A 23,831-nucleotide genomic window follows, 5' to 3' on the forward strand; every position below is an offset into this window, starting at 1 on the left:
TAAGTGGGGATACACCTGTGCTGAGAGACTGGGCTTATAAGGGCAGCGTCAGGGGAACCCCAGGAGAGCAGAGCCCACCAGAGAAGGCTGGAGAGCCCAGAAAGAGTGAAGACTTGCTGGGGGCTGGGAGGCCTGCCAGCCTCCCGGCTCCCTGGCGCCCCTTGCCAGCTGTGCACCTGATAAATCCCAATAAAAGCCTGCAAAGGCCACGAGGGCTCCAGGACTCTCCTTTACCTGTGTGCTCAATCATAGGGCACCTGCCCTGTGCCCAGCCTGCCCCCACACCATCAGCTCAGGCTGAAGCGCTACGTGGGGCAGAACTGCATGCGAGGGGAAGACTAACATAGGGTTAGGGTTTCCTGTGACACTACTTGAATTTTCCTCTTCTGCCCTTTTAGCCTGGGCTGCCAACAGTGACCCGCCTGGGGGGGTGCCCCGCGGGGGGAGGGGGAGGGGTGGGGGCGCTGACGCAGGCTGTGGCGGCGCCGCGGGGCAGTGGAAGCCACGCACCAGCCACCTTCTGGCGCCGCTGGGCACTGGTCAGGGCGTGCGCTCTGAGGGGAGCCGAGGGGCTGGCAAAACGGGGTCGCGCCGCCGGGCACTGGCTGTCGGCCCCGCGGCCCGCCTCAGTCTCCGCCGCCGGGACGTGCGTCGCCCAATAAACTCGTCGCGCCCGGGCTGGCTCGGCGCCACCGCTGCTGATTGGAAGCCGTCGCCTCCCGCCCCGCCCCCCCGACCGTCCGCCCCGGGCGCCGCTGTGCGTTTCCATTGGTTGGCAGCCCTGCCCATCAGTCCACATCTCTCCTCCCCTAAACAGCCAGTCCGGCAGGCGCGTGCTACGGGGGCGGGCCCCGGGTTAGGGGCGGGGCTGGAGGAGGGGCTGGGGCGGGGCCTAGGCTGAGGCCCGCGCCGCGGCAGCTTTGGGCTCTGGCGCTGGACCCCAGCGCAGCATCCTCCCCGCGCCGCTAAGGCTGCTGCACCTGGTCAGGTAAAGAGAGCCTTGTCTGTCCCGCTGGCCGTCTGCTCCGTCTCCTCTCCTTCCCGACCGACCAAAGGCTGCCTGCTCCGCCTCCGGGGGCTTCAGGGGTCTCGGAAAGAGGCGTGAAACCTGCTTCACCCCGCTGCTGCCCTGTCCCCCTCCTTGTGCGTCTGTGCCCGCTCCTCTACCCGGCGGCTCCAGGTGCCCGGGCGGAGTATCCCCGTCACCCTAACGCTCCTCACCACAGAACCGTCGTTAACTCTCAGCCCTCGTCACCTGCCGGTGCAGGCTCCTGCCCAGCTTGGCCCAGGAAGGGTGGAGGGCGGGTGGGGGACAGGGCGGTGCAGCGCGCTACTGGGAAGCTGGATGTGTTTAATTCAGAGGGGCCACAGCTCAGCGGGGCTGGTTTGGGAAAGGAAGCTGCTTCCTGATTATGCTTGGCCCTGACCAGCGGGATTTCTGTTGCCACTTTGTGCTTCTCTTCATAGGTGACAGTCATCAATACTGTTTTCTTCTTTCTTCATCATCACATCACCATCATCTCATCATCATCACCACGACCACCACCATCATTCTCTTCCTTCATCAGAGCCCTTCAAGTTCTGCAAGGGCAAACTGTTCAGGCATGTAAGTGCTGACCCCCCAAATCACAAGCAATGCCCTTGACCTCTGAGATCTGGGTGAAGTCCTCATTTAACTCAAGGGCAAGTAGCTGGGAGAAGGGTGTGAATTGGGGGGTTTCATTAGTCCCATTTGCAATTGAGATTGCTAAAGAAAACCCTTTGCTTCAGTTGTCTACACTGCTCTTTGCTGACTCCTAGAGAGTTTGACATTGGCACTCAGACATTCCTGATGTGCTGGATGCAGAGTCCAGGACTTGTGGTACAAACCTGTGCAATATGGTTGCTTCCGTCAAGGGGAGGTGACTGTCCGAGCATTTAAGAGGAACAGGTCAAGTAGCTTAGCATCTGACTGTCTTCCATGATGGCTCCAGTTGTACTAATCATGATCCATATTTGCATATAGAAGCTGTGTCCTCATGTGATATGCCACCTCTGAGGGCCTGAGCTCCTGGGAGAGAGAATTGTGTTGTCTATGGTGGATAGCATCTTATGGGCATATCATTGGGATTCAGCAGTCAGGACATCACTTGGATCTCAGACTTATGAAACCTTTCAGGAGAGAAAACTGTAAAACTAAGGGTTGCATACCAGATTATCTGTCACCTTGGAAGGTATTGTTTAAAAGTGTTACAAACAAGTGCCAGGTCTTCACGGTCAGAGATAACTGAACCATTAGTCTCCTTTTTCTCAGCCCAGTAATACAACCAATGAATAAAATGCCTTTAGAGTGCAGGAATAAGAGAGTGGTCTTACTAGAGAGAAACAATGGATAAAGTTGGGAAGCAGTATGTCATGATGGTTAAATTCATTATCCTGTTACTTGGGTTCAGAACCTGGCAAAACCACTTACTAGTTGAGGGATTTTGGCAAATCATTTACCCTCCTGAATTTTAGTTTCTTCTCTTTAAAATGGGATGATATTACCTGTCTCCTAGAAGAAGTTATAAGCACTAAATGAGATAATATAGCTAACTGCTTAGTAGTAGTGTAGTAGTTCCTGGCACATATAAGTGGGAAATGAATAATAATTGTTAATACCACTAGCCAACAAGGATAATAAAGCCCAGTGTTTTGTCCCTAAAATGTGCCTTTTCTACAATTGCCTTTCTCTATCCTTTTTAGGTCTAAAAACTAATGCGAATAGGGAATAGGACTCATCTTAGAGGGGAGGCATTGACTGTAACCACCACCTGTGTTTGGACAGACATTTTTTTTTTTTTTTTTAAATTCTCACTGGCCTGCACAAATGCTTAGCATGCTCTGTTAAGGTGCCTTAAAGAGGCAGCTTTGCAGATGATTTCTGGGCCTCTGGGCCTGTCCTAGGCAGCTCCTTTTCTTGACTATTCAGTGCACTGACTTGGTAAATTGTGCTTTTTGCATAATCACTAGTGAATGCATTGGCTTCTGCCCAACAGAGAAGCAAAACTGCTTTTCTTCAAATAACCTTGGGAACTGAAGAAACTCTAACTTGCCAGCATGGAAGAATTTGTGTTTTATAATATTTTTCTTCACTAAAAATAATATATTTCTCTTTGCTTCTGTAGGAAACAAAACATACATATTGAATATATCATTCAGTGTTCTTTAGAAAGAGAGGTTATCTGCTCTTTGGGGGTGCTTTAGAGTATATTGTTAATTATATTAGTTGGGATCCTTTCTGCTATATGGGTTAGAAACCCCTCAGAAAGAATCCTAAGCAAAAATGAGCAATTTTGTCTAAAATGATGGAGCCATATTCAGACTGACATCTCAGAGAGGATGCTGGTCTACCTTAGCCAGCTTCTGACATTCAGATGCTTTTGTGATTGCTTGCTTGTTTTCTGTCTCATCGTCTTTATCACTTTTGGTTCTGTCTTTTATTTCTGTTCTTCTTTATCTTGGCCGTATCATTTCCTATCATAGACCTTGTCCTCTCAATACCTTCTGAAGCTCTCACTTGACATCTGTCTCCCTCAGTAGCAAAGGATAACTCTCTTCTCTAGCTCCAAAGGGAATCCCAGGGAAAAACAGTTATTGACGGATCCACTCCTCAGTCACAGAATGAACCCTGCCTTGGATAAATGCTTTGGCCAAGCAAATGGGGCCTATGGGTCCTCTCATCTAGGAGTGGCTCTCATATCCCGGCCTTTCTCCTTCTCTGGACATAAAATTCATGGAACTGAATCAAAAGGATGAGGAGGAATGAGAAGAAAGGGAGTAGCCTGGGACTTCATGTGATGATGGTAAATGTCCTTAATAGAGGATTCAGAAACACTTCCCTCCTACCTCCTGTACCATGGCTCAAATTCTAGTTTTCTGTTAAGTCTTCTAACTTGTGCATATCATCCCCAGGTAGTGCTTGTTTTAGATCATCTTGCCTTTAATGTTTTCTTATTAAGCCTTTACTTCTGTAATTGTGAAAATTCATTAGAGATATTTAATAATTTACAGTGGTTCCAGTGTAGGTAGACCATGTTAGGGGGTTACTCATTTAATCTCTTGTTGGGACCTAGTTTTAACAGGAGCCATTATTTTTAGAGGCACATAGTCTCTTAAAACTCAGCTTTATTTCCAGCAGGTTCCAACTTGTGTGTTGACAGAGCCACAGTCATTAATCTGATTTGCTTGAGCTTGCAGAGGTGCTAAAGCATGGGAATTGTATCCTCATGGAGCAAATATGAGCTTGCACCAACAGGCTGGCCTTGTGAGGGAACTGAGACATCCCCGTGTTAGCGTCTGTGCAGAAGTGCTGACAAAGCAGTCATCTGTAGGCCCTGCAATATAATAATTACTAAAGTGGGCACATGGAACCAAGCCTGCAAATCTCCTTACCTGACAATGTCTAAAAGCAAAGGTCTGCGAAAAGGATCATTCCCTCTCATTTAGGTTTCTCAAGTTCTCTGGCTAGATGTAAAACATGTCCCAGAGTAATCTGTATTCCTCTGTTGTTTTTTTGTTGTTGTTGTTTTGTTTTTTTTTCAGAATTTGAATATATAATGCAGTGGGCCTGTGGGAAGGGGTGAGGACAGGCAAGAGGTGGTCTTCCCTTTAGGCAAACTTACCAGACTCTCCTGAAATGACCAAACCTCTGTAATTCATCTGTGCAGGCAGAAGGCTACTGGTTAGTTCTTCTGCTTGTCTTTGGTTTTGAAAAACAATTCAACTATTTCCTCATCTTCTTCAAAACTGATCTACAGCTCTTTTCTTTCTAAAGGATCATAGATTATTGTTAAAGCTAACGTCTTTCAAACTAGACTTTTTAACCTTAGTTTTCTGAGCCACAGATTTTGGGCGAAATACTGTGGAGGTAGGCCGGACTTTTTTTAAACAAGAGAAAAACAAACAGAAATTTATTGGCCTGTGTATCAGCTGACAAATGGGAGTACCCAGACATAACTGACTCCAAGGGGTGGTTAGAGTGTGCATTTAAATATCACCTTAGTCTAAAGGAAAAGGAGTCTGAGCTTCTGGGTGGGGAGGCGAGTTATGAAGGCAATGTGGAAAAGTATGGTAAACAAGGTTGTTTAGTAAGATTTGTTATGCAGAATTAAGTCTGTGAGTTTGACATAAAGTGTTCTCTTCTTGCTGGTGTGGGAAGAGACATATTTTACAAATGGAAATTTTCTTCATAAATGTAAATTTTCTTTACCAAAGGGAAACATGTACTGTTTTTAGATCTTTTCTTGAATCTGCTGCTCAGTGGCCTTAAACTCGAAAGTATCTATACACCAAAGAGGCATATTTTGCTTTAGCACATTCTGGTGACCCTCATTCCGTCCTTTGAAACTTCCTGTATGTTTTAAGGAAGTTTTATATATCAAAAGTCATGCTGGCAACTGTAGAGAGATTGGGGTTAGGATTTACAAATAAATCCTAGATCCAAATAGATCTAGAAAGAGGGAAAGAAAAAAAAATGGACACAGATTGGGGGGAGAAGGAGAAAGCAGAAAAGGATCAATTTGTACACATTTTCCAATCTCACTATATCAGTCTCTCAGTCCCAGGAATAAGTCAGTCTGTTACTACCAAGCAAAGGGTCTAAAACCCATTGTCAAGTCAGAACCTCTCTCACTGGTGCTGGGTCCTAGCACCACAAATGTAAACAAAGGCACCTTTGATGCAACAAAAGAAAAAAGGAAACAAGTTATTTTAACCAACAGGGGAGAGCAGAGTAAGGTTAGAGGGGGAGAGAGTAGGTCCAGTTACCAACTGATGGTGTGAAGTAGAGTTGCAGCTATAGGAGCTGGTCAGGTGCAGCAGAGGCCTGTTGCTACAGGGGTGGAGGGAGAGGGACACTGGGGGGGATGGCCCTCCTCTGTTTTAAAGGATCCCAAAATGGCTGCTCAGCTCCACCCCCTTCCCAACAGACCCTCTCACTCACTATACCAAGGGCAGGGCTCAGACAACAGCACTGCTCAGGCATTGTCCCCTCTGGCTTGGGTGGTGTCCTGTGTCAATGGGTCAGAGTTCAACCCCTCATTCTGGCAGGAAAAGTAGAGGCATGGCTTGTGCTGAGAATGGGAGGCCATGCTGGCCATCTCAAGGCCCCCTGGGTGCAGGGCTCAGCTGTACCAGGCTGTTCCAATAATTTTAGTTAAACAGTTGTATCTTATTTCAGGAGGCAGTGGTGTAAGTGGGAGTAGGCTGCCCACCCAAGCTAGACCTCTATTGGGTGTGAGTAATCAGGCATTTAATAAGGGGCATTTCTATGGAAACAGAAGACAGAGGTTAATGCGTAGAAAAAGCTGTAAACCCAGATTTTTAGTCTAGAGACCAGTCAGTAGAGAAGATATCAACATGTTGTACTTGAACTGTCCTTAGAGGGCAGAATGAGGATGGGCAGTGGCAATTCCATGAATTTCCTGGTTTACAAGTTGAATGGCTCTGGTGACATTCAAACTTGCTGAATGGCATCCGTGACAGCAGGGTAGGGGAGGTTGGTAGGCAGGACTTATTAATGTTCATCTTGGTTATCAGGATCTAAGCATTAATGGACACAGAGCAGAGCCCCCAGAAGGCTGACAGGGGAGGGTAGAAAAGGCATGAAGGCAGGGCAGGAAGCATAGATGATGTTGCTACTGTCTAGGGCTAGTTAGAAAAGTTAGTATGGATGCTTTCGAACATGTTTTTATTGTTTTGCTGTTGTTTTTGTGTGAGCAACAGAAGCACAGAGAACATAAGATGACCTACAGACCCTTTAAAAATCCATCAAAGAGAAGTTTAATCAGTGCTGCCCTGTTTTTGCTCACATGAGTATCCATTCGCTCTCATCCAGGCTCAGATGCTTTCTCCTATGATTTCCTCTGTGAAACACTGGTAGTAAAATGCTGATGTTTCAGAGAGAAGAAGAGCTTGTCTGTGTCTTAGAAGAAGTTCAGCCCAGTGCTTGACTTACCATGGTAATTTTGAAAAACACAAAGCTTCTCAAACCTTCACATTTGCACAAGAGAATAACAGTTTTCATTGGCGTCCCAATGGAATTCTCTGAATGAGTGGTGTCATCTGGGGGTGAGAGAAAACCATTGGGGCAACCCATAGCTGATTCGTACAGTCTCATGTTCCCTAGAACCCTTTCCAGGGTCTCAATTTTGCTCAGTATCAAAAGGAAGTTTTTTGTTTTGTTTTTCTAGATTGTAAAGTTTGCCAAGCTAGGATGGGGCAATTATTTTGGAAAGACAATTGTTATACATTTTAGTGATCTTTCTTCTCCATGAGAATTAGTTCTGGACAAGTATTATGATGGTAAATATTATTCAGGCCCGGGAGGTGGAGGTGGTAAATAAAATAAGCCTCCATTTCCAAAGTATACACTGTAGCCTTCATCTGTTCACAGGCTCAAAGTCCATCCCTATGGGTTTAGCCCTGGGAGTACTAATGAAGCTGGCTTCTGACTTCTGACCATGGAGTCCATATAAATTGCTGATGTCCCATTATGAGAAAAATGTCCTCTAAGTCTATTCCAAGAACAGTGGGCAGGAGGTGTATGTGCCCTCTGTGTCCATCCTGTGCTTGATACAGGAGCTTTAGTTTCCTGCCCTTGGCTCCCTAATCTGCTGGCTGGTCCTTCTGTGCCCTGGGTAGGGGCTGTTCTGTCTGCCTTATAGCAGAGCAGATCAGGGCTCAGAGAGGTTAGCATGTTTGCTTAGGGTATGACTCCAAATGGAATCTGGATTGTGTTGACCTGCTGGGCTTGCGTTCTACCTTCTGATTGTGCCCCAGTAAGCCACAGAAAACATTCCTGGCTTTAAACTTGGTTAAACTTTCCAAGCAGGATAAACCATAAATATAGTGCCTTATTCTGGGTATGTATCTAGTGTAAAGCAAGAGTTGCTTTTTTCAAGGGATTAAAATAATTATCCTTTCTCTTTTTAGATAAAGCAGCCACTTTAGGAAATTTTGTAAGCCTAGCTCATATTTTGGAAAGCTTTGCAAATAATTTTTTAAAAGCCTACAAGTTTGCAGAAAACAGAATTCATCTACAGAGTTGGCACACATCCTGTCCTCATTTGCCAATGTCCTTCTTTTTGTTTATCACTGTTTCTACTGTAGCATCCTCCACCTTTTACCTACAGCAGACCAACTGGGAATCCACTTTTTCCTACCATCAAACCCCAAAATAAATATGAACAGAACCTATCACACATAATGGGTTGCTTTCTGATTTATCTGAAGTTGGTGCCAATTTTTTATAAGCCCTAAAAGCATAGATCAATTGCTGTTTTCATGATTATTTGAAAAAGTGAACCTACATGAGACTCTATTGTCTTAAGGGAAACTGTGGCAGATTAAAAAAGTATAAACATAATATTTTGTCAAGCAGCAGCATCTTCTTACTGTGTAATTCTTGAACCCAAATTATTTAAGTAGGTGACAAGATATTTTTCTAGTTGTACAGAAGAGAAAACTGAGATGGGAAGATAAAAAGTGACTTGCCCAAGGTCACTCACGGTCAGTGGCACAGCCAAGAATAGATCCAGGTCACCTGACTCCCTGGGCTTTGTTCATTACATCACTCAACTTCTCTTCAGGAAGCAACAGCCCAGCCAACTATAAAATGGAGAAAACAGTCAACTCTCAGACTCAGTTTTTGAGACTCAGCCTTCTTTTCCATCTTTAGTTAAAACACATCAGTAACTGTCATATTGCAGCACTGTTAACTGAAATTAGGATCTTAACTACACAGAAAACATTCCTGGCTTTAAACTGGGTCTGTTAAGAATCTGGGTCTGTTAAGAACAACAAAATTCTGCACATATAGTCAATACTGTATTATATACTTAATTTGTTAAGGGGCTAGATCTCACATTCAGTGTTCTCACCAGATAAATAAAAATTTTAAATGATGATAAATAAAATTCTGATATAGTCACAAATTAGGCAGACAACAAAACAAGAAGGGGGTAACTGAAGACTCCAAAGTGATTGTGTAAGAAGCTTGTGCTTGAAGCACATGTCCAAAGGAAGAAATACACCCCAGAAGAGAAAGGGATATGTCGTCTAAGACTACATGTCTAGAGGTATCAGATGGACTCAGGAGAATACCCTCAGGGAAACTAAAGTTATGAATAAGAAGAGGATCGGAAAAATTGCTAAGCCAATTTTTGTAAGAGAAAGCTTTTACCATTATAATCAGCATATGAGATACAGATTCTGCTACTTGAAAAAGATGGGGTCAGACTCACAGAGAGAGAGGAAGCAGAACCACTTAGTTCTCATTTTGCTCCTAACCTTTCAAGTGTGGCAGATAAGTATCTCCATCTACAAAAGTGGGTATAGAAAAAGGATCTCATTTTTTTTCTTTTTACAAACCATGTTCATTTCTATTTCAAGTCTCTTCCTTCTCGGAAGGTGGCGACTTACCCTCTGTCCTTCTAGGGTCACACCCTCTCATAGCTGTCAAGTCTCCAGAGGACCTCTGATTCTTGAAGCATCTGAACCCACCTGTTCCAATGTAGGCCCCAGGGTTTCTGCTCATGTGGCTTTCAGTTGCTGTTGTCCGGGTGGTCCTGTGTCCATGGAGATCTTTTTCTGTGATGTTTCCTGTGGTTCCTTCTGCCTGATTATACCACATACAACCCTGGGCTCTGTGGTCTCCCTGAGGTCTGGCTCCCCCATGCTCCCAAGTCCATAGTAATATTCCTCCCTCCTATCCAGCAGCCTTGGAGACAGGATCCTTCAAGATTTTTCAAGAATCTTCATTTCCATATATCTCATTTCTTTTTACCTCCTTCAAGAAATTTCCTTTGGCCTTCTAAGAGTTTAGGGCTTTGGAAAACAAAATCTAGAGATATTCTCAAGCAGTTTGTCTTTTTCTCCTTGCCATATACCTTTTCTGATACAGTGAACACCAATTCTGACATCTGGCTTATTGGAGTCGGGGACGCAGACAAAAGGGGGAAAGAAAAGGAGAAATACAAAGAAACATAGATTAATAATTCTGGGCATTGCTTTTCTTTAGAAGTACAATCATTTTAGATATCTCGCTCATTCACATTCATTTTCCTTTCTCTGAAAATGACCCCAATATACAAGCATTTCTCTGAAAATGACCCCAATGTCATATGTAAAATCTTGCCCTGGCCAGGGCTACTTGAGCCAGGGATAGTGACATTCAAGCTGGGCCAGTTGGATTTCCATCCTCAAGAATTAGAAGTTGGGCCTCCCCTGGTGGCACAGCGGTTGAGCGCTGGGTTGCAAAGCTACCTGCAGCCTCTGTAGCGCCGGTTCGATCCCCGGCTGCCGGCGAGGGTCCACATGGTGCAACAGACCTCTCCTGCCGCGCCTGCTGCTCCCCTCAGCAGTGTATTTCGTCAGTCTGCCTGCTCTGCTCCCTGCTCTGGCTCTGGTGAATTCTCTCACCCTCCCATGCTTCTGACTGTACCCAGTGCTTGTATAAGTAAATAAATAAATCTGAAAAAAAAAAAAAAAAGAATTAGAGGTTAGGACTGTCGATTGCAGTGATGAAGAATCAGTGAAATTAAATCACAGTTAGAGAAGTACTCTAGAGAGTGGCCTGTGAGCCGTGGCCCAGACACCACTAGAAGGCTCTGCTACTACTCTTCATGTTCCTGGCTTTTCTACTCTTTCTCTAATTTCTTGAAATTGTGCATGAATTTCATGAAATTGGATATGCCTTTCTTTTTGGTAAAGCAGCCAAAACCCATTTCAGTTGCTTACAATCAAAAGTAATTTTAGAATGGACTTCAACATTGCAAAGGCAGAAAACCATGATGAAGAGGAGACTGATACTCAGGGTAGCTGAGGAGATAGTAAGACAGGATGTAGCTGTTAAGATGAGCTCACCTCATGATTTTAAGGTGTCCATGGCAAGCATTGTTCTCTGAGAACAACTTTTGACTTTTTTTTTTAATGGAGCGGTTTTTAACTGTGGACACTGCTTTGAGCTGGGTCCTTGACACTCTGACAGATGATTTTCAGGATTTTTGAGGATGAAAGCACTTCTGTTTGAGGGCTTACAGAAGAGACTGGGGTGATTTAGTTAGGATGAGGTGGTATCTCAGGAAACAGAATAGGCTTTCAGGTGTTTAAAGGACTATAAAACTTTAAAGAAGAGAAGTTGGATTTGCTTATTGCAGATCTGGAAGTAAGAACTGGCATCAATAGAAAGATATTAATGGGAAGAGAGTTGGACTTAGTATAAAGGAAAAACAGTTTTGGTTTTTTTATTTGTTTGTTTGGCTTTTTTTTTTTTTTTTTTTTTTTTTTTTTAATTTAGGGCTGTCTGGAAAGCCAGGAAATTTTGTGGGGTAGAGAATGCTTGTCCTTAGGAGTTTCAGATTATGATTGCATAGACATTCACAAGGATTACATGGAAAAAAGTCCCACGTTGGGAGGGAAATAGAGTGGATAACTTCTAAATTTTCTTTAAATCTGGAGATTCCAAATTTTTGCTATGAATATTATTAATTCATAGACTATCAATAGAAAAAATGCAAACCTATTTTTTACAGAACGCAATAAATTTAAAGCACTTAACAAAGTTTTATGAAAAATCTCTACCTTTTTAATTAAAAAAATCTAGTCTACAAACTTTCATTTAGAGAAGATGCTTTCAAAAAGTTAACACTTATTTTCTATCTTATAAATTGAAATTAACAGTGATTAAAGGCTTCACAGTCAGGTAGCTCACTGAATTGGAAAACTCTATAATATTAGTATAATCATATAAAACCCAGGGAATACTAAATTCTATTGTCCCTAAATTTCTAGGCTACATGAAACGGAATAGATTCCTTAGATTATTTTTAAGAAATAAATCAAAATCCCAACTGTTCTCCCTACCCTTTATAAGTAAATAGATTTAACCTGGTACCTTTTTCCAAACCCAAACAGGTAACTCAGTTATTTTAACGATCATTCTTCAAAGCTTTAACAATTGCAAGCTGGTTTGCATTTTAGATTATTAGTTTTAGAGAGTAGGAACTGGGTTACTCTGGCTTGTCACTGAGCACAGCAGGCAGGTGCTCGCAGTAAACAGCCATGTCTTAAAGAAGAGACCATGAAACCCACTCAGTTTGAAATCCTGGTCTTAAAGTCTCCATCAGACATAGCCTGCATCATGAAGCTTTTCATAATCTCTTTCATTATCTCTCACTCTTCTTGTAAAAACCTTAAAGAATGCAATAATACATATCACCATTCATTAGCTCTCTATTTATTTAAGTAGATTGCATTCATGAATAGCATTAAAAGGGATTTAGTTTATTCTGGGTCTGCCTTGCAAATTGGATTCTCAAGTCATTTTAAAGACACAGTTGTAATGCAAATAAAAATTCTATTTTAGAGTCTAACTTAGAAAGAAACATAATCATGAATGTTGAGTCTAGTATAAAGCCTTGTTTGTCCATCTATCTATTCTCTCTCTCTCTCTCTCTTTTTCTCTCTCTGCTATCTGGATGAATGTTTAAATACAGATATTTTATAAAAATAATATTTTATAAAAATGAGTGGCAATGCTATTTATATCAAAACAATTAGCTTTTTTCTCCATTGTCAAGGAATAAAAGGAAACATGGAATGGTTGACCTTCAAATAAGTTTACCTCATTTCAAGGTATATTATTTCTTCAAAAGCATCCCTAGGGCTAAAAAAGTATGGAAAACATCAAGAGTTTGGAGCCATTGTCATTAATTATATTCCTGCTTTTATGATTTTTTTCCCTTTAAATTCCCTTTTTAAAAGAGTAACACTTTTGAAACTTCTGCCCTACTTCCTCTCTCCACCTCCTGAGAATGGCTAGATGTAATGTTATTTTCACATGGTTCATGTTATAGTATTCTGTTTTGCTCTGTGTACACAATTTTGAGGTTAACTCTATTCTTAAAGGAATTCTTGATACATACAGCCTCTGGATGGATCTTTGCATTTTACTTTCAGTTAGGGCAAAGGTCAACCCAAGAACCCACTTACAAGGTCATTAAGAATCCATAATATTTAGTGTGTCTGGAATAGTGCAAATCATTATCACTTACTCACTAAAGTGGAGTTGAAGGCCTGGTACTTGTCATTACTGAACTCTAAAATTTCAATGTTGGATAACGCATAGTCTCTGACGTTAAAAAGTGAGAGCAACCAAAATATATAAACTTCCTAGTGTATTAACACCATGAAAGGCTGTTTCATTATTTCTTTATCCTCAGTGCCTATCATAAGGCTAAGTATTCCTCTAAATTAATACTTGATAATTAAATGTAACGTTATGCACCAGAAACTAGGTGAGCACATGAAAAGTTATATCTAATTTTATCTTGACATCAAGCTTATAGGTGGGAATTTATGTCTTTATTTTATAGGTGGAAGAATTGTGTCTTAGTAATATCCCAGTTATACAACATATACTAGTGATTTGATTGTACAACTCATGACCATTGGCTTGGCTCATATATGTTGAAAGTAATATGGGTACAGGAGCCTGAGCTCTGATTACAGCACAGTGGAGTGACTAAGATAGTGTACAGTATATGTAATCCAGAGACTGTGAGGTTGCTTGGTGTTGAACCTCCACTGTATCATTTACTTGCAATATGACATCCAGCAAGCTCCTTCACTTCTCTAGATTCGATTTCCTATTCGTAAGGTGGAATTAACAGTGGAACAATTAAATGAAATCATTCAGGTAAAATGTTTAGCATAATGCCTGCCAGAGGTGCTCAAGAAATAGTAGCCATAAATATTATTTTTACAAAGTGCTCTGAATGCTCAAAGGAAGGAATTTCTGGGGGAGGAGATCTTTGTACTTGGGTTCTGCAAGAAGCATAGGAATTCATCAGGTGACAGGTAGGTGGAATTTTGGAAGAAAGAGAAATATGAAACATAGGACTAGCAATCACCCAGTATTTATCTTACCCTATGTAACTCCTGAAGCTTCCTTCTTTCACTTGTACATCTCAGGCATGTCCCAACAGAGTATTTGTGTTTGGAAAGGCTAACTTGCAAATAGACCATCTTATCTTACTGGACCATCTTCCCATTGAGAAGGTGAATTAGTCAGTGTCTGCACAGCTCCCAGGAAATGTGAAGTGACAGGGCACTATTAGGACTCTCAATCCGGGAGGCCAGAGGCATCCCAGGGAAGCTTATGAGCACCTGATAGTCCTAAGAAGGAGCCTACAGCCTGTCTGCCATTCTCAAATAGTGTTTCTTAACCTTTTTTTCCCCCATTGTACCTTTCCTTTAGACTTTTCCCTAATTACCTCCCACTTGTGAAATGTTTTTGCCATGTAAATATTTTTATTTTTTTTTTTTTTTTGCATAGAAGAACCAGAGATGTAGGCGGTGAGAAGACTCACCAGCGACAGCAGGGGAGAAGACAGATGAATTTACTGAAATACACTGCTGAGGCTAGCAGCGGGTGAGACAGGAGAGGTCTGCTGAGCCATGTGCGTCAAGTCCCTGGCCGGGGATCAAACTCAGGCCATAGTGATGATAGCATAGCGCTGAGACTTAACCCCTAGGCCACCAGGGAGGCCCCTAATGTCACATAAATAAACTGTATTTTTGTGCTGTACATTTATCCCTGCTTTAACCTTAAAAAACAGTAAAAGCCAACTTGAATGAAACAGACTCCGGAGGGTAAGCTGCTGTTGGAAAGCCACTTGTTATTATACTTCCAGTTGCACTTCCACAGGGATATTTTCTGGATAAATAATCTGAGCTACTGTACTAGCCTCCAACTGTCCTCTCTCTGTGTTTCCTGCTCTTTCACAGTCTATTTTGCAGATAGCCACCAGAGCAGCCTTTTGAAAATGCAATCAGATCATGTCTCTCCCCAGCTTAAAACACTCACAAAGCTTCCTCTTGGACTCAGAATAAAACTTGGACTCTATTTCACGGCCCCCAAAGTTTTCTTGATCTGCCTTGCATCTCTCACTCCAGTCGCTTGGTACCAGGGGCAGGTGAGGTGTGTTCCCATGGGCCAAAAAGAAAAGCCATCAGGCAGGAAGTCACATGTACTCTCGGGGTGTAGCTCACAGTGTGTGGAGGGGACAGCCAAGAGGATGTGGGTGGGCACCGACAGCGGGGGCTATGACACAGGAAAGGGCATGTGTCTGCTCCTGGAAGTCAGGGAAGACTTTCCAGAAAAAGTGAGTGATAGAACTACAATATGAAAGATGATTGTGAGTTAACTGTGTGAACGAGGATGGAATCATTCTGTACTGAGTAGGAGGGAGTGGCCTGCCCGTGAGCTCTGAAAGGCAGCTGTGGCCTGGAACATGACGTTGGGTACAGAGTTAGGGTCCCAAGCACATAGTGCTTTTCATACCAGGTTAAAGTCCTAAATCTGTCTTAAGAGCAGAAGAGCCTCTGAGTGGCTTTGCCAGTGTGTGGGCGGAGCTGGGGAGGTGACAAGGTCAGATTTTTGCTCTGAAAACGTTGCTCTGGTTGCCAGTTTGAGCAGCAGGGGAATGAGCACAGACCAGCTGGAGGCTCTGAGCTGTTAGGGTGGCCAGCTGCTATTGCTTTGATGGTTTTAGAACTGAAAGTCCTGCATTCTGGCTACTTGTCGGTCATGGGCCAGACAGCACGCTTGCTCACTTGTTGCTGGCCAGTTGTCTCATGAAAGTGCAGGCGTTTCTCTTCCCTTGACTCACATCAGAAATAGAAGGACCAGCATCACGATCCCCTCTAAAGAAAGCCTCTTAGGACTGGCCACCCCAGCACACAGGCAGCACAGCAACGCACACGCCGCTGATGTACAAATTGCTTTAGGTAGTAAATCTTGATTATTTTTTCTATACAGGCCTGGTGGCATCACATTTTTGACATCTCAAACTCTGGAGCTTGCCCACGCCAAGGTCGATCTAGGTAAGCAAATGGGCTGAATCATCTCCGTGCCTTGTACTTCTGCTCACTTTCACACTGTACCCCGAATCTGCGCTTCAATGCCGACTTTTCATACCTGGCTTCCTGGTTTCACCCTTGCTCGTTCTACAGTCTTACAAGCCCCTGTGCCCCATCCCACTTACTCTTTGACCACACTGTACTACAGACCACGTTAGCAATTCCTTAATTGTCGCCTAAACAAACGTCTGATTTTAGATTTCAGAGCTGCCTCCCTACCCCCTTATCTAACTCGTCACACTTTTTTCTAGTTAACTGAAGCAGAAGATTTTTGTTATTAAACCATCCAAGAGAACTTAGCAATACTGTTACCCTTACTACTACTATAAGTAGTTAAGTGGGCCCACTAGGTGCCAGGGGCTAGCTTAAATACTTTGTATGTGTGGTTGTATGTGTGTTAATAAAAGGATCACTCGTTAGACAGACTTGTTGAGCATGCCTGACAGCAGGGAACATAGCTCTTCTTTTCACAACGGCTTGTTCTACAGGATGAATACAGAGCTGAGAAAGCCACAGTGTGTAATGTGGGGCGGGGTGGGGAGGATGATGAGGTCTGTGGAGACAGCCACTCGGAGTGAGGACTAGGGAGTGACATTACAGTCGCCACTCAAGTCACAGGGGCCTTGTGAGGAGGTTTTGATTGAGCTCATATGAGAAGGTAGCCAGAGACTGAATTGTGATGACTCTGGGGTCGTTCAGGCAAAATGAATGATAAATATTTTGGGTTTATGGTGAAATCCTGAAATCACATCTTCGTTTTTCTGTCAGGCACTCGTCGAAGTTTCACAGATCATGTCTCCCTCTTGTTAAATATCTTAGGGCATTCTTAAAAACTGCTTTTCTCAGTTTTCACTTGTTCTGCCTTTTAATCTAATCTTTAGTGGAAACGTTGGTATTGATGTAGCATTTTACTCTCTAATCTTTTGTATTTTCATATTTTCTTCTCCTTGATACACATTTTAAATGATGGAAAGCCAATTTTGGTCCTGATAATGATTTTTTTGTCCATTTTAATTGTTATGTTTATTGGGAAGTAAAACTGGAGCCATTGTTAGTCATTAATGCCAGTTACAAGTAATAACATGCTTGAACTTGGGGGTGGAGACATAGGCTGGGTTTATATTTCCAGATAATGACAATTTAGCCCACTGTTTACTGAGTAGCTGCCATCTTTAAGGCATGTACTGTAGGGAAAACGAAGTTGGTGATGCTAACAGCCTCTCCCCTCAGGGAGTTTGATCAAACAGAAAAATACCTCACAAAAGGTTAATTGGCAGAGAAAGCAGGTTATGTTGGGACTCGATTCCTAAATGATGCAGGTCTGGAACACAGAATAATAATAGCTTTTACTTACATAGCCCCATACTAGGTATCAGATTCTCTGTTCTAAATGCCAGGTCATCTTTCGGGTATCATTCTTACCTGCATTTTAGACATGAGGAATTGAGGTACATATAGATTATATGGACATCTAAGGTTACCATGCTAAGTGGGACAACTGGGATTTGCACTGAGGCTGTACAGGCTGCAAAGCTGTGCTAAGGGGTAGGAGGGAGCGATGTCCTGGTCCTCAAGATTGTGAGGCCTGAGGCCCAAGGACATCTGAAATCTGAGTTCATGGGCACAGTTAGGATTGCGCCAAATATTCTGACTTAGAATATTTCACAGATTTGAGACCAGAGCAAGGCATGGAGATATTGTGGTTTAGATGCGTAAGAACTGAGAAGGGCCTTGAGTTGAAGATTTTTGCCTTTGTGTGTGGGCCAAAAAAGAGTAATTAAAGCACTTCTTCAAATGGTCCATATTAAATGCCAAGTCAAGGGTTTGGACCAAAGGGAGAAAGGGTTTTAGAAATACTAAGTGGAGAAATCACAAGGTTCTTAAGCAAATAGTGAATTTTCTTTGACAATAGAGGTGGAAATAATGAGCCTTGATTATTCATTGTTTTTTTTCACCCTTGTTAATTTTACATTCAGTGTTTTCAATACTTCACTCACTTTCCTTATAATTCCTGCATTACTGATGAGGGTTTGTCTTTGTCCCCCTAACATTTTTTATGCCACTCCCTTGTCTTCCTCCCCCTTTACCAATCTGCAGTATCTTTTTTGGCTCCAAAAGCCTGGTATCTCATCCTTTATGTGTCCTGAATTTACCTAGAAAATTTGGAGAGTAGATTCTGTTTCTCTGCAGGAGGAATTATGGAATTGTACTGTAAATAGGGAGCACAGATGAGCTCACTGAGGTCCAGAGGCCAGGGGACTCTTAGTTATTGGCCAAGCTGGACTTGTGTCTAAGTCTCCTGACTCTGAATTCATTGTATTTTCCTTGGTCTATGCTGCCTGGGTGGGAACTGTCTCATGGGAAGATTGATCCGCACCAGACCAGTGCTCCACAGGGTGAGTGCTCCATGATCTATGACTTTGAAGAATGGAATTGGTGAATGAGGGAGTCTTCTCTCTTCTGAATGAAACTCAGTGTCCCTGGTCAACCCAGTCAAAGTTTTCAGTGCCAGGGATCTGTGTCAGACCGGGGTCAAATCCAGCTTCAAACCCAGCTTTGTCACTTGCTAGCTGTGAGATCCTTGGCAAGTTACTTCTCTGTGCCTGAATTTCATCATTGTTGATTGGGACTCATAATAGTACCACGTTATAGACTTTCATTTTGTGAAAATGACTGTGTTAAAACTAAGAAAGCTATAAGAAGAGTACCCAATACCTGGTGAGTCATCACTAAGCAATAATAACTAGGTTAACTATTCAAAGACACAGATCACTTCTTCATCCTTTGCTTAAGAATCAAAGCTGAGCAACACTTTGAGTCCTGAGTGTCTTAGCTTTCGGCGGCGGTGTTAGAAGTTGTCAGTGCTGGGAAGACTCTATCCAAATGATTACTTCTATTTAAGTGAAGCTGGGTTTCCCTTAATTACTCTTACAGCCTGTCATTCATTTTGATAGGGTAGCCTTGAGATTGAAATCACTGTTGTGATGGCAAACATATGCAGTAAAAAGCTAAATGATTTATAACAGGTCATATTTTGAAAGTGATGGTAAAGGGAAGGTATTATAAGCAAGGGGGAAGGATGCCCCAAGAGGCCAGTTGAAAATGCCAAAGACAGATTATTCATCCGGAATGATCTGGAGGAAGAAGTCTGATATATAGTTGATGCACAGGAATGTTTTTAAATGGATAAGGTGCCATTTCTCTGGTGACCTTCCAACCAGGTATTTGTCTCCAGCCTCCCTAAATGAAATCTACTTGTGTCTCACCTGCCTTTTATTACAATTTTCAGATAAGTTGTTTAGTTAAAGAAGAGTATGTAGATGAGACTCCTTCTAAAAATATAAAGCATTATGGAGTCTTAAGACTTTGTAGCCTCAGTTCAGCTCTGACAATAATAAATAAATATTCCAGCTGGGGAAGAACATCTCTATTGATGGGTTGTTCTGTGGGTGAGAATTTCTCCATTCTTTTGACATCTGTGTGAGAGTGCCCTTGTGTGTGGGGTGGGGGGCAGCATGAGAGGAAGAAAGGGTGGGTATTTCAGGATTTCTTTTCTACTATGTGTCCTAAATTGTGACCTCACTAAGGCCATATCTAGCTTTTGATTTCCAGTACCCAGGTCAGAAGATAGACAGCTACTGCTGTTGTGATGCTTTCGAAGCTTGATATTTGAGGACTTACTTCTATATTTAAAAACAGATAAAAGGGGAAGGGACATGTAGAAATTGGATGTGGACTGCCTACCTTCTAATAAGGAGAAAATAATAGACTGAGGGGATTTTCTTCCAGAATGCTAATTGTCTATCTAGAAATAACCTAGAAAGTCTCCATGATTGAGATCCTTGCTCCTGAAGAATAGTTCCTTCCTCTGAAAGAAATCTACTTTTAATAATTAAAGCAAGTGTGGGGCCTCCCTGATGGTGCAAGGGGTTAAGCACAGCACCATGAGGCTATCTGCAGCCTCTGCAGCACAAATTCGATCCCCGGCCATCCAAGGCACAACCCATATGGCACAGCAGACCTCTCCTGTCTTACCCGCTGCTCCCCTCAGCAGTGTATTTCATCAAGTCTGCCTGTTCTATTCCCCGCTCTGTCTCTGGTGAATCCTCTCATCCTACCACACCTCTGGCCTGTACCCCAGTTCTTGTATGCATAAATAAGTAAATCTAAAAAAAGTAATTAAAGCAAGTATGTAAAAAAATTCTTTCTATTGGAGTATCTTTCCTATCATTATGGACTCCCCACTTAGCTCTGTAGATCAGCAGATTTTGAAACAGAAATCATGATGCAATTGAACCATTTTATTCATTACACTTTACTTTTGGAAACACTAGCGTGTGGGATGTGAAAATATTTCTGATTGCCCAACTATTCTAAGTCCAAGTATGAGTCAGTCAGTCATACACAGGCATCTTGTCAGTAGTAACATTCCTGCTTGATCAGTTGGTCAAATTCTGTGTGTGATTGAATTAAATGGTCTAATTAACTGAATCAAGAAATTGTGAGTCATTATTTGGATCTTCTGTTTTTATTTGAAGAATTTTACGTTGTAGGATATTGTGGGAAATAGCTTAAGAGAGCAAAGATCCATTGCCTTTTCAAGAAAATGTATACAATAATGTGCAAGATAGTTCAAAATAGACATGGTTCTGAAGGCCAGCTTCCCCAATGATCAAGCCATTCACGGAGGTAAAGTCAACAGGACCTGCTCATGGATTGGAGTCTGAGAGGGGAGAGCTATTAAAGAAGACTGATAGGCCAATGGAACTGGGTAAATCATGATTTCATTTGTTCAGAGTTTGTATCAAATAGTTATCAACGTTCTCTAAGAAACATCATCGTAAGCCTTCCAAGGAAACCTCATTCCATTTGGATGACTTTGAATCTCCTTTCTTTGAGGTGGGACCATATTCATCATAGAGTTTCTTTTCCTTATTATTCCTTCCTGTGTCCCTCACTTCTTCACCCTATGAGAACTAAAGAACCTGGCAATCACTTGTTTATGGGTTCCAGGGAGACCTAAACATTAATAATAGTATCTACTTTGGTGAATCTTAACTCTTTCCTGTTTACATACAACTTTATCCACCTCTTAAAACCTCCCGGCTTATTTCCTGGAGCCTCGCATGTGTTCAGCAGTCAGACTAGTCACACTGCCCTCCAGCTTTGTCCTCACTGCACCTGCTCCTGGCCTCTGAAACTGCTACTGTAAAATCTGTGAGCTGCTGGTGCCCTCCATTAAATAATACCCTGTGTGCACAGCAGGCTTCATGGTCCTTTTGAGTTTTTTAGGGCACTGTAGAACTGGGGAAGGATAGCTCCGTCACTAGTCCTGAACATGCCTTTCACCTGAGCCCTGAAGCGAAACTGCTTGGTTTCATAGTCTCACAAGTTCTTTTATGAGCACAAAGAAATTTCCAGCCTTTCTATGTCTGGGTCAGATATTGTCCTTTCTCTCCACTGTCCTCATCTCCCTCTCCTCACCCACAATTTCCTCTTCCCACCCTGTTTATGCAAATGAATATGTACTCTTGCTTATTCCCTCCCCCCCAACTCCCAAAACTTCTCCCAGTATATCTACTCGTACATGAAGGATTCTCTGTCCATTTGATTCATAAATTGGTGAACTGGATATCCCAGGCCGGGCTCCAGTAGGTTACCCACTACCCGCAGCTATAGATGTTCTTCAGCTGCTTCATCATTTTACTATGGAATGTATGATGTTGTGTTGTTATCAGAAAACACAAGGGAAAATCATCCCTGTAATTACTAAAGAGTTTTTAGTAAGCTGCAGTAAAATGACTCCTCTTCCCTACCCTCTTCTCAAAATCACATTCTTTAATTCTCCTCCTTTATATTTTTTCAGAATTATTGAAATAATTTGCTTTCTCTTTCACTTTTTCCCATTTTTTAATCCTTTCTAATAAACTATGGTATTGATAGATGGTCTTCAAGCCCCTCCTACTCCAATATGCTGTACTGAGAGGGCTGTTGACCTTGAAGTCAGAACTGACCTTGTATTGAAGCCCAGCTCTGCCAATTTATTCATTATGGTTTACAAAGTGAAGGTAACCTCATGGGGCAAATGATAATTGCTGAAGTTAAATGAGATAACAAATGCAGAATCTCTAACTCAGTGTCACATCACATAACCAGTGTCAGTGCCTCTCCTTCCCACTTCTGTCCCCTCTCTGGGTGACAAGTGGTACTTGGCCATGCAATTGGCTATGGCTCATCACTGAATGTGGATTCTCAGAACCCCTGTAGCACATGTTGTGGCTTCCCCATCTTGCCTTCCTTCTCCTGGGTAGACCGGTGTATCTCTGCATCAAGTTCATCATGGAACCTTGAATTTGTATATGGGTGGATCATTTAGTCAGATGCTTAGGTTCTACCTCTTTGTGCCTTAGTGATAGTGTCAAATACTTAATAATGCTGTAAAATCTGTGAGCACCTTAGATGTATAATGCATTTCTTTCATTTAAGTCACTGTGTTTTAAACATCATCCATGTCCATACATTATAATGGCAGCTAGTGATATTGACACACAGTTGGACCATATTTCTAGCCACATTTGTGAATAGGTATACAGTATATAGATTTTATTTAAATACCTTAATATTAGAGGAGTAGCTATAGTTATGGTTATATTAGTGACATTTTGGGTCTGGGAAGGCAACTGAGACTGGAGAAAAGGATTAGGAAAATGTCGTATCCTGTCTCCCAACATCAAAATTTAAGAAAACCCTGCATATTCCCTCCACTAATAATTCACTTCCAAGAACTATTAATAGAGTCAAATTTGCCTACCCTGAAGTTACTTTTATTATAAGTATTGGTATTTACTGAGATACTTAGTATCTCTCCCCACAAAAAAAAAAAAAATGCTTTTCAGAAGAATAATTTGAGCGCTATATTTATATTGGCTCAAATTGGCCCCCACTACATCCAAATGGATGTTCCTCCTGATGATGTCAGGCCCTTCAAGAAGGTTTTTCTTGGTAAATCCATATCTCTTAATCCACACAGAATCCCCCCAAATGGAAAATCAATTTCTCATGCAAGTAAATGTCTACTTTAGAGAACATTTACATAACTTGATGTTAACAGACTCCTTAATAGTGTGGCCCTAGTGACCTCATGTGGTGCACAGATTTAGTATGCATTTTGTAAAAAAACAAGTATGCAGCACTATTTACAATAGATAAAGCCTGGAAATAACTCAAATGCCCAAAAATAGATGACTGGATCAAGAAGATGTGATACACATACACAATGGAATATTACTCAGCAATCAAAAAAGATAAACTCATGCTATTTGCAGTAACATGGATGGAACTAGAAGGAATTATGCTCAGTGAAATAAGCCAGAAGGAAAAAGAAAAATATCGCATGGTTTCACTTAAAACAGGAATATAGGGAAACCAAATAAGACATCAGTGTAAAAAAAATAATTACAGTACAAAACACAACAAAGCAAAGACAATTATAAACCAGAGACCTACTGCAGGGGAGGAGGAGGGAGAGGGGTGAGAGGGAGGAAGGGAGGAGCACAGGGGACTGAGGTGATGGTGCACGGTTGCATTGGGGAAGGAAATTCTATGGGGACTCAATCTGAGGGGATTGGGGGAAGCAAATATTATTTAAATAAAATAATAAAAAAAACAAGTATGTGTCAACTGCAACTTTTTATAAAAGACTATAACAAGTTATGGGAACTCAGGCCTAGTTTCCTTCTCATTCTGTATCTTACCCTCACAGATGTATGTGCTGGACTGAGAAGGTATTTGCTATTATTTCAAACTGTCTTTGAAACTTTCTATAGACAATGTAAAATCCTGCTTATATCAGAGCTATGCTAAGAGTGCTTCAGCTCCCCTGAATCCTT

The 23,831-nt window shown here is 42.2% G+C and overlaps 1 protein-coding gene across 10 annotated transcripts in view; it reads left to right on the plus strand.

The window, feature by feature from the left end:
- The first annotated feature begins 911 nt into the window (after nucleotides 1–911).
- FMN1 (formin 1) overlaps nucleotides 912–23,831 on the plus strand; it is a 405,806-nt gene continuing 382,886 nt past the window's right edge. For 6 of the 10 annotated variants that reach the window (XM_054700225.1, XM_054700237.1, XM_054700239.1 and 3 more), the window contains exons 1-3: nucleotides 912–988; nucleotides 1,468–1,606; nucleotides 15,842–15,906. The gene's annotated coding sequence lies outside the window, so the exon portion shown is untranslated. Of the gene's footprint in view, nucleotides 989–1,467; nucleotides 1,607–14,435; nucleotides 14,481–14,977; nucleotides 14,997–15,841; nucleotides 15,907–23,831 lie in introns of those variants that run through there. The other 4 variants (XM_054700246.1, XM_054700228.1, XM_054700227.1 and 1 more) reach the window with 4 other exon arrangements.

This window comes from Talpa occidentalis, unplaced genomic scaffold, assembly GCF_014898055.3.
Source record: "Talpa occidentalis isolate TD23 unplaced genomic scaffold, MPIMG_talOcc4v2.1 talOcc4.11, whole genome shotgun sequence".
Taxonomy (NCBI): Eukaryota; Metazoa; Chordata; class Mammalia; order Eulipotyphla; family Talpidae; genus Talpa; species Talpa occidentalis.